This window comes from Microcaecilia unicolor, chromosome 5 (genome assembly GCF_901765095.1).
Source record: "Microcaecilia unicolor chromosome 5, aMicUni1.1, whole genome shotgun sequence".
Lineage (NCBI taxonomy): Eukaryota > Metazoa > Chordata > Amphibia > Gymnophiona > Siphonopidae > Microcaecilia > Microcaecilia unicolor.
In genome coordinates, this window is record NC_044035.1 from 97630875 (window position 1) to 97644742 (window position 13868).

The 13868-nt window shown below is 41.7% G+C and overlaps 1 protein-coding gene across 1 annotated transcript in view; it reads left to right on the forward strand.

Annotated features, from left to right (window-relative positions):
* The window catches only part of ARID5B (AT-rich interaction domain 5B), a 295401-nt gene that overhangs the window by 168963 nt on the left and 112570 nt on the right, over nucleotides 1–13868 (forward strand). The window lies entirely within an intron of this gene.

Sequence of the window (13868 nt, forward strand, 5' to 3'; positions counted from 1 at the left end):
GTTACCGCCGGCTACCGTGTGGTCCTTGCGGTAATTTCATTTTTGATGCACATCCACTATGTGCACCGGAAAGTAATTTTTATTTTCTGGTGCATGGCGGTAATTGTCATTCTGTGCACGTAGACAATTACCACACGGTTACCACGTGAGACCTTACCGCTAAGTCAATGGACGCCTGCCAGTTTTTTTCTTTTTGCCACATGTCCATTTTTGGCAAAAACTTTTTAAAAAGCCCTTTTTACAGGCGCACTGAAAAATGGATCTGCGAGCGCCCAAAACACATGCCTGTACTACCTCAGCCCATTTTTCAGCTCACCTTAGTAAAAGGGCCCCTCAGTTAGGCTTAGCTTTAAAATCTGTTAAGTGCTCTTTTACAATCTGCTTTTAACAGGTATTCTGATCCATTTTGGTTTTACATAAGTAAGGTGTGAGTTAATCACATTTTGTTCCTTGTAGTAGTCGCTGAGCTGTTGTGTAAGAGGGGTTGTGGTTGACTTATTCTGTTGCAAACATCTTTCTTGGTAGTGACATTGTAACTTGAGTATTTGAGTACACTCGGCCTAGTATGCCAGTGTTTGCAGTGACCAGGCAAGTTACATTTGGTTTTGTTCGTTGCTCCATCACCCTTTAGAATGAAAATGTGTTTCTGTATATGTAATTGTATATAATATCAGCAATAGCAAAAATGGGAGAAAATCAGAGAAGAGCGAGTTAGTGTAGCAAATATAGCATGTGTTGTGGCAATTGCTTGTTGTTAATGTACATACCTAATGCATCTCTCTGCCTTTCTGTTTCTCAGTATGTATCTGTGTATAGCATAAAAACTGCAAAAATTCACTATTTTTATTGACTCCCCCTCATATATTTTATGCATTGTGTGTTTATATGGAAGAAGTGTTTGGGCTGGAAATCAAAGAACCCAGAGACTGTGAAAGTGACCAAAAATATTATTTCTAACAAATGGTCATTTTTGGGGTCCATCAGTCTTATTCTCGAGTATCCGCTTGTTGACACCCAGTTTGCACAGGTCTGGTAACTCCATCACATCTGCACAACATCTGAAGTCCAAGCAGGAAAAAAATAGGGATGCACAGACAGCCTTCCAATCCAACCAAAGAGACATGCTGAAGATATTTTACTGGTGACTACTGATCATTTCTATAGCGCTACTTGATGAATGCAGCACTGTACACATTATATGCAGGTACATTTCCTGTCCCTAGAGAGCTCACAATCTAAGTTTTTGTACCTGGGGCAATGGAGGGTTAAGTGACTTGCCCAAGGTCACAAGGCTACTCCAGTGCATCCAACATAGACCCCATTTACTAAGCCACAATAAAGTTCTGCTGTTACCACAGAATAATGACCAAATAAATGCTTGCCACTGCAGAACATCTGAACAGACTTGGGGGCATTCTGAGTAATTTTGGGAGAGCTGAGATAAAGACATTGCCATGTATTAATGGCACAATGCTCTGCGTTATCGGACACAGGGAAACTAACCTTTCATTACCAGTAATGTGCAGTCCCTGATCATTTGCTGCTTGTTCCATGTCTCAAAATGCTGATTTCCATATTAGTGGTTCAAGTGGGAATGTCTGCTCTGTAAGTTGACTCACTGCGGTAACTGTTAGCACATAGTAATTCATACGTTGAACAGGTAACTTAATAAATATGCCCCATAATCCAATTGCATTTTGTGCAAAGCAACATCATATCTGGCATATTTTAAAGGTGTCTTGTATGAAAAGTCAACATATTCTGTTGGATGCAGTTACGGTTTACTTATGTAGATGTTTCCTTTGATTTATATGCCAGAGGCAGTTGGACAAGGTCTGAGTCTGCCCTTTTCTAGAATCCTAGCACCGTGATGTTTTGAGGGACAGGGTTAACAGGGTGGCTATTGCTAGATTTTGTGGGCTGTGGAAATTTTTCCAATGAAGGGATGGCTATTATTGGATTACTTTGATTGGTTGGTTAGTGAGTGGGTTCATGGGAATTCTGGGTTAGATTGTGTTAATATGCAGGACTTTGTAAGGTGGGGACTGTTGGGGTGGGAACCATTTGGTGGAACCCTGTCACACCCTTGGGTCTGGTGAGGCTATTTTACCAAAGTCATTTATATTCCTAGAAGGGGATAGTTTGTTTTGAGACAGTGTCCAAGTTTCCAGGTTTAATAAGCATTTGTTATCCTGCACATCAAGTAGCATATCAAAGCTGTTTACAGTCCTAAAAGGAAAGCTGGAGCGAGAGGGGAGAGGAAGGCCAAAATTGAATAGACCAAGAGGCTTATTTTCAAAGCACTTAGCCTCCCAAAGTTCCATAGAAACCTATGGAACTTAGCCTCCCAAAGTGCTTTGAAAATATGCCTCCAAGTGGGGAGAAAGGAAATGGAATTACAATAAATGACAGAGGTGAGGTAGAGGAGGAACAGTGGGTGGAGCTAAAGAAGGCTCATCTGACTTATCCAACAGGCCCACGCCAGCAGTAGTTTCAAGTTCGGACAAAAGCATCCTCAAAAAGGAATGTTTTAAGGTCAAATTTAAACTTGCTTAGAAAGGTCTGCAATTGTAGATGAGGGGGTAGAGCATCCTCTCTACGATTCCCTAATGTGTCTGTGATACATGAACCTTACTCTACCATAACATCACTTTGTATTTGTTCATACCGGATTTGGCGATTGCCATATGGTAGTATGTAAGCCACATTGAGCTTGCAAATAGGTGGGAAAATGTGGGGTACAAATGTAACAAATAAAATAAAATAAATTCCAAAGTGTAGGGCCAATGACTGAGAAAACAGTGTGATGAGTGTTGTCGTATGCAATTTGCCTGAAGGAAGGTACAGGTAAATGGTGTTGCTGGGATGAATGGAGAATACACGATGGGAGAATAAAGTGTCAGGAGACATGCCAAAAAGAGTGGGGAGCCTATAACCCTTATTTTGAAGACGAAAAGCAGAATCTTTTAGGTAATTCTATGTGTGATTGGTATCCAATGTGCAGCCTTAAGAATGTCTTCAGATGGGTTATTTTTGTGCATACCATGACAGTAATGAGCTTCACTCTTATGCTAGGGCATGTGGAGTATGATCTCAGTCTCTCAGGTTTGCTAACGCTCGCCACAGTACTTGCATTGTGCCAAGTAGAGCTTCCTTCTGGAGTTCATAAGATGTTATGTGTATAGGCAATTTATGCAGGTGTGCTTAGAAAATCTAACGAAGCCTGTGGCACCTGAAACAATGGGAAATATTCCCATTCTCCTTCTGCCACAATTTTCTTGATCTCAGATTGCATTTCTTGATACTTGAAGATCTTTTCGCTCTCTCTCTCTCTCCACATGATTCACCAAGTAGTCGGTTGGGACTGATACCTCTATGATCAATGTCGGTGTTTTTCTCTTTCACTACTATGTCCGGTTTCCTGGCACTCAACTTGTTATCGTTTTATCAGAATGAGACTGTCACAGGTGATCATAACCACTTAATGTTCCACGATTCTCTTACAATCCTGATCCCAGTGCTTTTCTGGCACAACAATGTTGTAGGGTCTACAAAGTTTCCAGTAGATGAGATGTGCCACCTTGTTGTGCCTTTCTGTATAGAGATTTTCTGCTATCAGAACTTCACAGACAGTAACAAGATGAGTGATGGTTTGATCCTGTGGTGGCGGTAGAGGGGCTTCATTTTCTACTGACACCATCCAGCACTATTAATATGGCAAGGCTGAAATTTGGTGTTGGATTTATATTTTGCTCTAGGAATGATTCTGTTGTACAGCTACCACCCAGCTAGTGATATGGTGTGATGAGACTACTACTATTAATCATTTTCTGTAGTGCTACTAGATGTACACAGCGCTGTACAGATTATGTGCAGGTATTTCTCTGTCCCTAGTGGGCTCACAATCAAAGTTTTTGTACCTGGGGCAATGGAGGGTTAAGTGACTTGCCCAAGGTCACAAGGAGCTGCAGTGGGAATTGAACCCAGCTTGCCAGGTTCAAAGCCCACTGCACTAACCATTGGGCCACTCCCATTAACATCTAGTGTTTTGGTTGGAGCAAACACATTGGTTCAGGTACATTAACGTTTCTATAGTTACAATTTTTGGCTATCTTTAATAAAGGTACAGCCAGCTGTTTTTTTTCTTCTTCCAGTAGATTGTGGCTCTGCATATTGACTTTGGGAGTTTCAGTGGGTTGTGATTTGAGGGGCATGCAGCCAATCGCAAACCCATCTCACCAATGACCTTTCTCTTTAGTCTCCAGTTCCCCACAATAATCTCACCTTAGAAAGGGGCTCCTTTCATGTTAATTGCCCAAAGCTAAAAATTTGGGCAACCCTTCCTCACGCTGTATGCATGTATTGTATATGCCAGAATTATAGTCATTTACATGCGTATGTGCTTTGTAAATATTAGCACATTCTCTGTAGCATTACTCATAAGGAGCCATCTAGTTTTAGGCAGCAAGAAGGCACGTCAGTGGCAATATTCTAGTCATTTACGACGTAAGTCAGTTTGGTGGAAATTCTCTATAGGTTGTCTAAAGTAAGGCACTGGGATGATGCTCACTAAGCGTGAATTCTATATCAGCAGTTTTGCGTGCAAGTTCACAATTATGCGTATAACTTTAGGTGCAAGCACCTACTATAGCTCAGTGGCTGTTGTAAATGATCCTGCATGACTACAAGTATTTTATAACCTGTGTATATAAGTGCTAGACACACCCGTGACCCATCCATGTCCCTCCCAGGTTCACGCCCGCTTGCAGTTGCACGCTATGGATTTTTCTGAGGTAAAAGGGGGCCTGCGTTAACATCAGCGCGTGTTTTTGATGTGCGCTGAGGCCCCCTTTTACTGCAGCGGGTAAAATGCTGTCTCTCTCTCTCTTCTTTTTTTTTTTTTTAAGAAACAGCTGTGTGGTAGGTGAACCACTTACCGCACAGCCATTTCGGGGAGGGAGCACTTACCGCCACCCATTGAGGGCTCCTGCGCAAACCCGGCAGAAACTGGGCAGCACGTGGCACTGCCTGATTACCGCCGGGTAAGCAGCGGCACTACAAAAATAGAAAATATTTTTGTAGTGCCAGAAATGGCGCGTGCTGGGGGTGGGAACAACCAGCAGCAGGAGCATAGTCAGACCTCATGCTGGGAGGGGGCCAGAGCCCGAGGTTGGGGGCACATTTTGAGTGCCGCCATGCCTCGCCTCCACACCGCCGCTGCCTCGCCTCACCTCCTTGCTGCTTCCCCTCACAAACAAATACCTTTGCTGGCAGGGGTCCCCAACCCTTGCCAGCCGAAGCCTGCATCATCGCCGGTCTCCGGCGCAACCGCATTCGCTGCCCTGCTCTTCTTTTTTCTTGCTCCTCCTGTGCACGCTGACGCTCCTTCTCAGTTTCACATAAAGGCGTGTCAGCGTACACAGGAGAAGCAAGAAGAAAGAAGAGCAGGGCAGTGAACATGGCTGCGCCAGAGACCAGCACTGAAGAAGGCTTCGGCTGGCATGGGTTAGGGGCCCAGATGAAATTTACGGGGGCCCAGGCCCCCGTGGCTATGCCCCTGACCACCAGTCTCGTGCAGTAGCCCAGTGGTAGTTCCAGATTGGTTTGCGGCAACCCTTTAGTAAAAGGGCCCCTCAATTTAGAATACTGACTAAAGGCAGTTATGCGCATAACTGGAAATTAGCGCCAACTAACACCTACTGTAGACAATTACTTGTTATTGCCAATTAGTAGCTAATTTACCACCTTTGTTACATGCACAACTGACAGTATTCTATAACATACACAGGCAACTTTCTGCACTAAGGTGCCTTTTACTAAGGCGTGCCGAAAAATGGCCTGCGCTGGTTTAGGCGTGTTTTTTGGACGTTCGCAAGTCCATTTTTCAGCACGCCTGCAAACAAGGCCTTTTTTTTGTGCCCGAAAATGGACATGCGGCAAAATTAAAACCAGCGTGCTTCCATTTTCGGCCTGAGACTTTACTGTCACCCATTGACTTATCAGTAAGGTCTCACACATTAACCGGGCGGTAATCATCAGCGCTCGTACACTGCCGATTACCGCCGGGTAAGTGCCACGTGGTAGAAAATTTCTACCATGTGTTTTGGACGCATGTCAAAAATGGATTTACCACCCAGGGCATGTGGTAGCCAGGCAGTAGTTCCAATTTGATTCACGTACGCACATAGGCACCTGTGTGCCTTAGTAAAAGGGCCCCTAAGCATTAAATTGTGCATGCAAGTTTATAGAATTAGGGGTTATCTCCTGTATTCCACATATAGTGCTCTGAGTTACATATGCAAATTTGGACACGTCCAATTTATGCGCACAACTTAATTGATTAATGAGCCAGTCGGTGCTAAGCAAATATCGGCACTAATTGGCAATAATTAGAATTTATGCACACATCTTTTTAGGCGTATTCTATAAAGAAGTGCGTTTAAATTCTAGTGCATGGATCCGAAAAAGGGACATGGCCATGGTAGGGGCATGGGCGGGTTGGGGGTGCTTCTAAAATTTATGTGTGCTATAGAATTAGCGCCTAATTTATAGTGGGGGGGGGGGGGGGTTACACCAGGTTTTCATTGGTGTAAATGGTCATGTTGCAATGTAGTCGTGGTTCCCGGCACTAAACGCTATTCTGTGAACTGCGCCTAACTGTAAGAGTGGTTTATAGAATAGTGCTAAGTGCTGGGTTTTTTCAGCAATGATTTTTTTAGGCGTCTGTTATAGAATCTAGTCCTATATGCATAAATGACCTCTTATTGAATACCAACTAGCAGAGAAGCATGCACCATTCTTTGTTGGGATGTACTTTGCAAGTGGGCGTGTCCCCAGATGGAATTTGGGTGGAACAGTGGCAGAGCACGTGTGTGCGTAAATTGTAAAATACTGTCATTTACACATGTTAATGCAGACATCTAGGCACAGGCATGTAAGCAGCTGTAGGGTTGATGTAAGCAGTGTGCCTAGGTGTCTTCATGTTCTCTACCACTTGTGCTACCGCGGCAGGGTTGCCAGATAGGAAAAAAAATTTCCCAGCCTAACCCGTACCCAAAAGGAGCCCAAAGTAGCCCGAGCTCTGAACTGCTGCTCACTGTGCCTGCCTGCCTCACCGATGCTCCGCCTCCAGTCCAGATCACCAGTGTGATGATGTCATCAGTTGATGACCTCATCACCCCGCCTCCTCAACTCTTCCTGGTCAAATTTGGCACGGGCTGCGCGGCCGCTGGACTGCCCCCAAAACTGCCCAAAAAGTCGCAACCCATGACTGGTGAAAATTGCCCGCGACCATCTGGAAAAAGCCTCCCAATCCCATGTGAAAACTGCAGTGTTGGCAACTCTGCTGTAAAGAAAAAGTAGGTGCCTACTTTTCTTTATAGAATGGGCACGAAATAGGCTACATAACCTGTTATAGAATTGCCTTCTATTTGTTGCTTGTTAGTACTGATGAATGCTGAGATCAAAGAGATTAACCTGACAAACGGGCCATTTCATGAAATTGCAAAAACTATTTCACACGTTTTTGTCCTTCACAATCAGTCTTACCTGGTGAACGAGTCCCTCCTTCCTCCTCAAAATGCTGTATAATAAAGCCTTTGTTCCCAACTTAATGCATGACAGAGCATTAAACATACGTATCATTTTATACAATAGGTTTACTGTTTCAAAGAGATTTTTTGTTTGGGGGAAAACAAGAACTCGATTTATATCAGGCTTTTGTTAAGCTCTGTTTCACTTTGTGACTATGTTTTTTTTTTTTTCTAATCACTACAGCTGCCATGCAGGGATTTTTTTTTTCACTAAAACTACAGTTTCATACCATTGATTTTTAATGTCAAGATAGTATCTTTAGCTGCAAAGATAATCAAATGTAACGGCATCCGCAGCCTTCTCTGCATGCTTGACTGCAGAAAGCTTGTGCAACAGTTTATTATTGTAAAATTAGTATAGCATAGCATAGAACAAACCGGGACTGCCGCCAGACGAAACAGACAATGAGGAGTTATATAAGGGTTTTGAGGCACAAACAGCAGAAAACAAGTACACTGAATTTCCTTTCTATTCTCTGGTATTTGTTAATGTTTTTCATGATTGCATCCCAGTTTAATAGCACCTGTCATTGCCAGCATGGACAGAGGAGCTTGTCAAGAGATACATCATTCCATTGTTGGTTAATTGAAAATGTAGAATTCAGACTTTATTTTCAAAATTTCCAGCAGTGATCACAGGGTTTCGGTCTGCAAAAAGCATTACATTTGAGTTCTCACTGACTCATTTCCTATCTCTCCTCGCTCTGTGTGTTCCTGGCCAAGATATTGTATTGCAATCAGGTTAAAAGCATTGCTTTGTGAATCTTCTAGAATATTCCACTGAAAGAAAATATTTTTTAGCTACAGTTGACTATGGTTTGATTTGTCAACAGAATTTTTGTTGGCATTTGTTGAAATCCTAAATTGGAATTTGCTCTCTGCCCCTGCATTGTCTGTGATTTCATCATCAGACTTGTTTGTTATTTCTCTAACCGGATGGGTTGTGTAGATATGTAATTGCTTCAGCAAAGAAAGTGTGTCTTGTACAGTATGTTCTGTTTAGTTAGTTGTTAACATTGTGGCTTGCTGAGTCTTGTCATTTAGGATGTTTAGGGTCTCGGTAAGCCTAACATGATAAGTGAATAAGATGACTGGGGGTGGGGGGGGGGGGGGGGCTTCAGTGTTGCACAGCACCACTGCAGTTAAATCTGAAGAAACTTGAGAGAGCGACTTGAAATCATACTTGTGGAGACTGAATCTAATTGTTCTTAGGAGTTTGCTTGGGAAGACTGCTAGAGTTTAAGCTGACTGACTCAGAGATTAATGTACTAATTAGTGCCAAAGTTCACAAACATATTAACCTGTTGTAGAACAGCAAATACCACATGCTGTTCCATTTGCAAAATTCGGTGTGCCTTATTTGCCATTGTAACATGTTATTTAGGTGTCGTAAACTTCAGCAATTCATCTCTGTGGGTTTATATGATGAGCTGCGTGATTATCAGCTCAATATCTATGTCCACATAGCAAAATAATGGCCATTAAAATGTGTACTTGATAGCGCAGAGCCATTATCATAAGAAACACGAATACACCCTGGGGAGATACCAAGATTTTGGGGGTCAATGCTTGTGTTACTATGATAAATTTAATACATGCTACTTACTTGGCAGCTCATTTGGATGTGACTAACACTGGCTATTGTCACACAGCTAATGACCCATTTATTTATTTAATTTATTTCGGCATTTATATCCCAAATTTTCCAATTGACATTGTTTCAGTGTGGCTTACAAACCAAATAGAGTACTTAAATTTAATGGGATGATCTGTGTCGGTGATAGGAAAGAGAGGTGGAGTACAGATTAGAGACGAGAATCAAGTTAACAAGGATTTATCTGAGTAACAGGTCTGTTATGGAGTTCCCTGAGTCTTCGTAGAAGAACTTTTTGAAGAACGTTTTGAGATGTTTTCGGAAGTTCAAGTAGTTCATAATTTTTAAGGATTTCGGGAGAACATTCCGATTCTGTGTGCATAGATATGTGAAGCTCGATGAGTAAACTGGTTTGTATCATAGTCCCTTGCATTTGAGGAAGTGGCGTGTCAGGTGGTTTCTTGATTCCGTGTTTATATTTGCATTGGTAAGGTTATTAGGTCCACCATGTATTTTAGAGCTAGATAGGACTGTATTTTATTTCAAGATTACCCCCCAATGAATATGGATAAGATCTATTTGCATGATAGTCTCCACTGTATGCAAATAGAACTCATGCGTATTCATCGGGGTAATCATGAAATAAAATACAGTCCAATAGACCAGTATACATAGCTTGAAGGTTATTCTTGCCTTGACGCAAAGCTTGGTACATTTGCCTTCTTTAAAAGATGGGTGCCCGGTGTGTGCAAAATTTTTCTTTGTGTGAGCAACAAGTTTTAAAAATCATCAATTTTTGAGTGCAAGAATTAGCAATGCATTTCTGTACGTAGCACAAAAAAAAACCCCATTTAAAATCTGTGAGCAACTCTCCTGAAATGTAAAAGCAAGCACTGTGAATGCCACGGCACCAGAGATACACTTTGTCTGCCTGATATCAGGCTTAGAACTATACTTGTGTCCGGTGGTTGTGCCCACCGAAACACAGCCCGTGTGGGGTCCCATTGCACTGGTGCTTTTAATAAAGATTTGAAGACCTCATCCCCACAGCTGATCGGCATTTGTTTCATCCTCTACCCCTAGAATAGAAAATAACACCTTTTGTTGTATTCCAGGTTGTTTTTTTTCTATTGTCATGCTCCTCTCAGATGTTATCATCAGAGGCAGAGAGGTCATTCATTACAATAACTGCACATTGGCGAAACATGCTTTCCCTGACAGTGTGGTATTAAATTGCCAACAATTGTGCTTACCAGAGTAATAAGCATATTTTCTGGATTTCAGTGTGAGTACAAGTAGGAGCCATAAATTATGTGGTAATATACTGCAAGTTAATAAAATGTGGGCACTGCTGAGGCACAGCGAAGGCAGAATGTTAGCTGAGATATGTAAATAGAACATTACGACAAGGCCGTGTGTTTTAGCTGGCAGTTAAAAATGCCCCGGGTGCTTTGTGAGGCAAGACAAAATGACGCATTCGTTCCAAGAAGCATTGCAGCGTCCAGGTAAATCACCACCGTGGGTGCTTTCGTGCTCTTCATAGAAAACTATCTTATCAATCCTACCTGACTTTATTTGATTTTCAAAGATCGAGAGGGCAGAGTCGTGTTTCTGTGTCAGCCCATTTCAACGAGAGTGTGACATCACAAAACAGGTCATATTATAATTATTACAATGATCAGTCAATATTATCAGTGTCAGAGTAAACAAAACTTGTTCAACATGTTTTCAAGGCAACACTGTGATCTGTGAAATATGAAATCATGAAGTCAGTATTTACTGGGGCGGCCACCGCATGAAGATCAGCAGAATGCTTATTTGCTTATCTATGTGCTGGATTTTTCTCTCCCTTTTAGTAGGATCATGGAATATGCTGTTGTAACCTTAAAAGGACAGTTATTTTTACTATCCTACCTAAAGGGATAAAGTTATCTGGATAACATATGACTCTGCTGCCCCACCGCCCCAAAATTTTCAATGAGGTAGACATTTTTTAGCTGCCGCCAGCTTTATACTCGGTTATCCAATACCAGGCCATGTCCGGGTACCGATACTGAATATCCAGGCATACGTGGCCAGCTAACACATATGTTTAAGTGCAATATTCAGCACTCACTGTATAAGGTGAATCGCATAAAGATAGGACTGTATTTTATTTATGTGGTTAACTTATACGGTTAAATGTCAGTACTTAACCACATGCTTAGGCGCCAACTGGGGGTATTCAGCAGCAGTGTCTGGTTAAGTACCACTAAATATGCCCAGTTAGTCCAGAACAAGCCATTTAAATGGCCAAGAACCTCTCCTGGCCATTTAAATTGCTTTGAATGTTGACCCCTATTCTGTTAAATTCAAAAATAACTGTAAGTATCCTTTTGATTACTGACCCAGCCCCCAAGTCCTCAATTCCGTGCTTGATGTGACAGTAGCATTTAGCGTTCGTAGTCACTTGGAGGATAGATCTTTGGATCTTCTCTGGTAGCTGGCTTACAGGTCAGTTTCAATGACGCTTCAAAATTTAGCTTCCTATCCCCTCCCTGCCGCCCAAGTATGTTACGATAGATACATCAATGGACCCAGGGTTAGTTAGCCACTGAAGCTGGGGTTGGCTGCACAGTGATGAGCATCTGAAACAACTGCTGGGTCTTGGAATTTCTTTTAAGATGTTTTTGTTGTTGTTTTTAAAAACATTTTGTATTTTTGGTTATTAAAAAAATGTACTTAAGTAAAAGTAAAAAGTTACTTCTTAATACAATACTTTCTGAGTAAAAAGTAAAAGTACCATAACTACAGTGAATGCAAGCTATTGTTAACATTTTTATCCCAACAATTTTATTGCTCTACAATTTAATGTACTTCTCTTTTAGTAAAACTAAATTTGAAAGTGACAGTCACTAATGTGAATTTGTGACTCTTTAATCCACCACAGCTAAAAAGGTATTCAACAACTGCACTATTAGGAAGCGGATTAGTCATTCGGATAAAAAGTTCCTTAAAATCAGGCTAGTCTGCAGTATTACTGATGCCTTTTAAATGGTTCTGCAGGTATTGGTCAAAGGAATCGCTATCTGAAATACTTGACCTCCTTATAGCAAAGAATGCTTTATCATCATTGTCATTATCATCTGCATTAGTAGTAGGGCTAATTCATCACTTGCATCCTCATCTTCATGTTTGTTATCATTGTCTTGCTGTCCAGTTATAGAGAAGGCTTTCACAAAGTTGAAATCATTGTTTGTTGTCCTATTTTTCGTCTGATGACAAATTCTGAATATCTTCAAGAAATGATACAAGAATGCCATATGTATGGAAGCTCTTCAGTCTTAAGGCCAGACACGCAGACTATCAATCCAGTGGACTGTCATACCAATGTACAAAGCAGTCTGTTGTGATAGAGACATATGTCTGTTCACCAAGAACTGCAACCAGCTTCAGCTTCATCTCCGCTTCAAAGTGACCAATTTCATCACTGTTCTGTTTGGCTGGAGACCAGTAACCAGTTTAACAAGCAAAGACAACTCTACTGTTCTCATAAGCTGTATTCCCTGAACAGCAATATTTAAGATGAGATGATCCACTGTTTGTGCGACGATGTTTGTAATGGCAAAATCCTCTTCCAGGTTTTGCTGTTTCATTTGCTTTACTGAGGCGTCAACATTTAGGTCTCTCTGCCATTTTTACTTTTCACTTAACTGCCAGCATCAGAAGTAACTAGGTAAAGGTAGTAAAAATTGGTAAAATTATTACTATTACTTCAGTAAAAGTAAAAACAACAAAAATGTCCTGTACTTAAGTAAAAGTAACAAAACTTTTACTTAAGTACTGTAACTAGTACTGTAACATTTACAACACTGCTTTCAGGCTCCTACTTTTTTGTGGAATAGACTCCAAATAGGCATGTCCTTGATGCCCAGAATAGGTGCCGCTTTACAGAATTACTCTACATGTCTTGAGGAGAATGGGAGGTAAATATAGGAATAGAGCAGCCGATATTCAGCACTATTTACCCGACCGGGAATGGTTCCTGGGTGGTTAAATAGCATTTAGCTAGCTAACCGCTAATATTCAGCGGGAAGTAGCTGGTTTTCTCTGCTGAATATTTGCAGTTAGCACATAGCAGCTAACCGGCTATATTGCATGATATAACTGGCTATCTGTACATATTCAAGGGCTGGCTGGCTAAATTTAGCAGCCAACTTGGACCACCTAAATAGCAGTCTTATGTTTGGCCATAATAAACTTATCCGGCCAGTGCTGAATATTCACTTAGCCGGTTAAGTTTGAGCCAGCCAAAAAAATAAGGGTCAGGGCTGCGTATGCCTTGTAGCGCTATAGAAATGCTAAATAGTAGTAATAGTAGTAGTAGTTATGTGGACTGACTCCCTCCAGCTGAATATCGGGACCAGAAACTTTACATCTCAGCCTCTAGAGCAGGGGTGGGCAACTTTGGTCTTCAAGGGCCTTAACCCATTTGGCTTTTCAGGATTACCCCAATGAATACGCACAAGAACTATTTGCGTACAGTGAAGACCGTGCATGGAAATAGATCCTATCCATATTCATTGGGGTAATCTTGAAAACCTGACTGGGTTGCGGCCCTCGAGGACCGAGGATGTCCACCCCTGCTCTTGAATGTGGCATTTATTAAAATTTCTGATCTGAAGAAGGGTTACCTTTGAAAG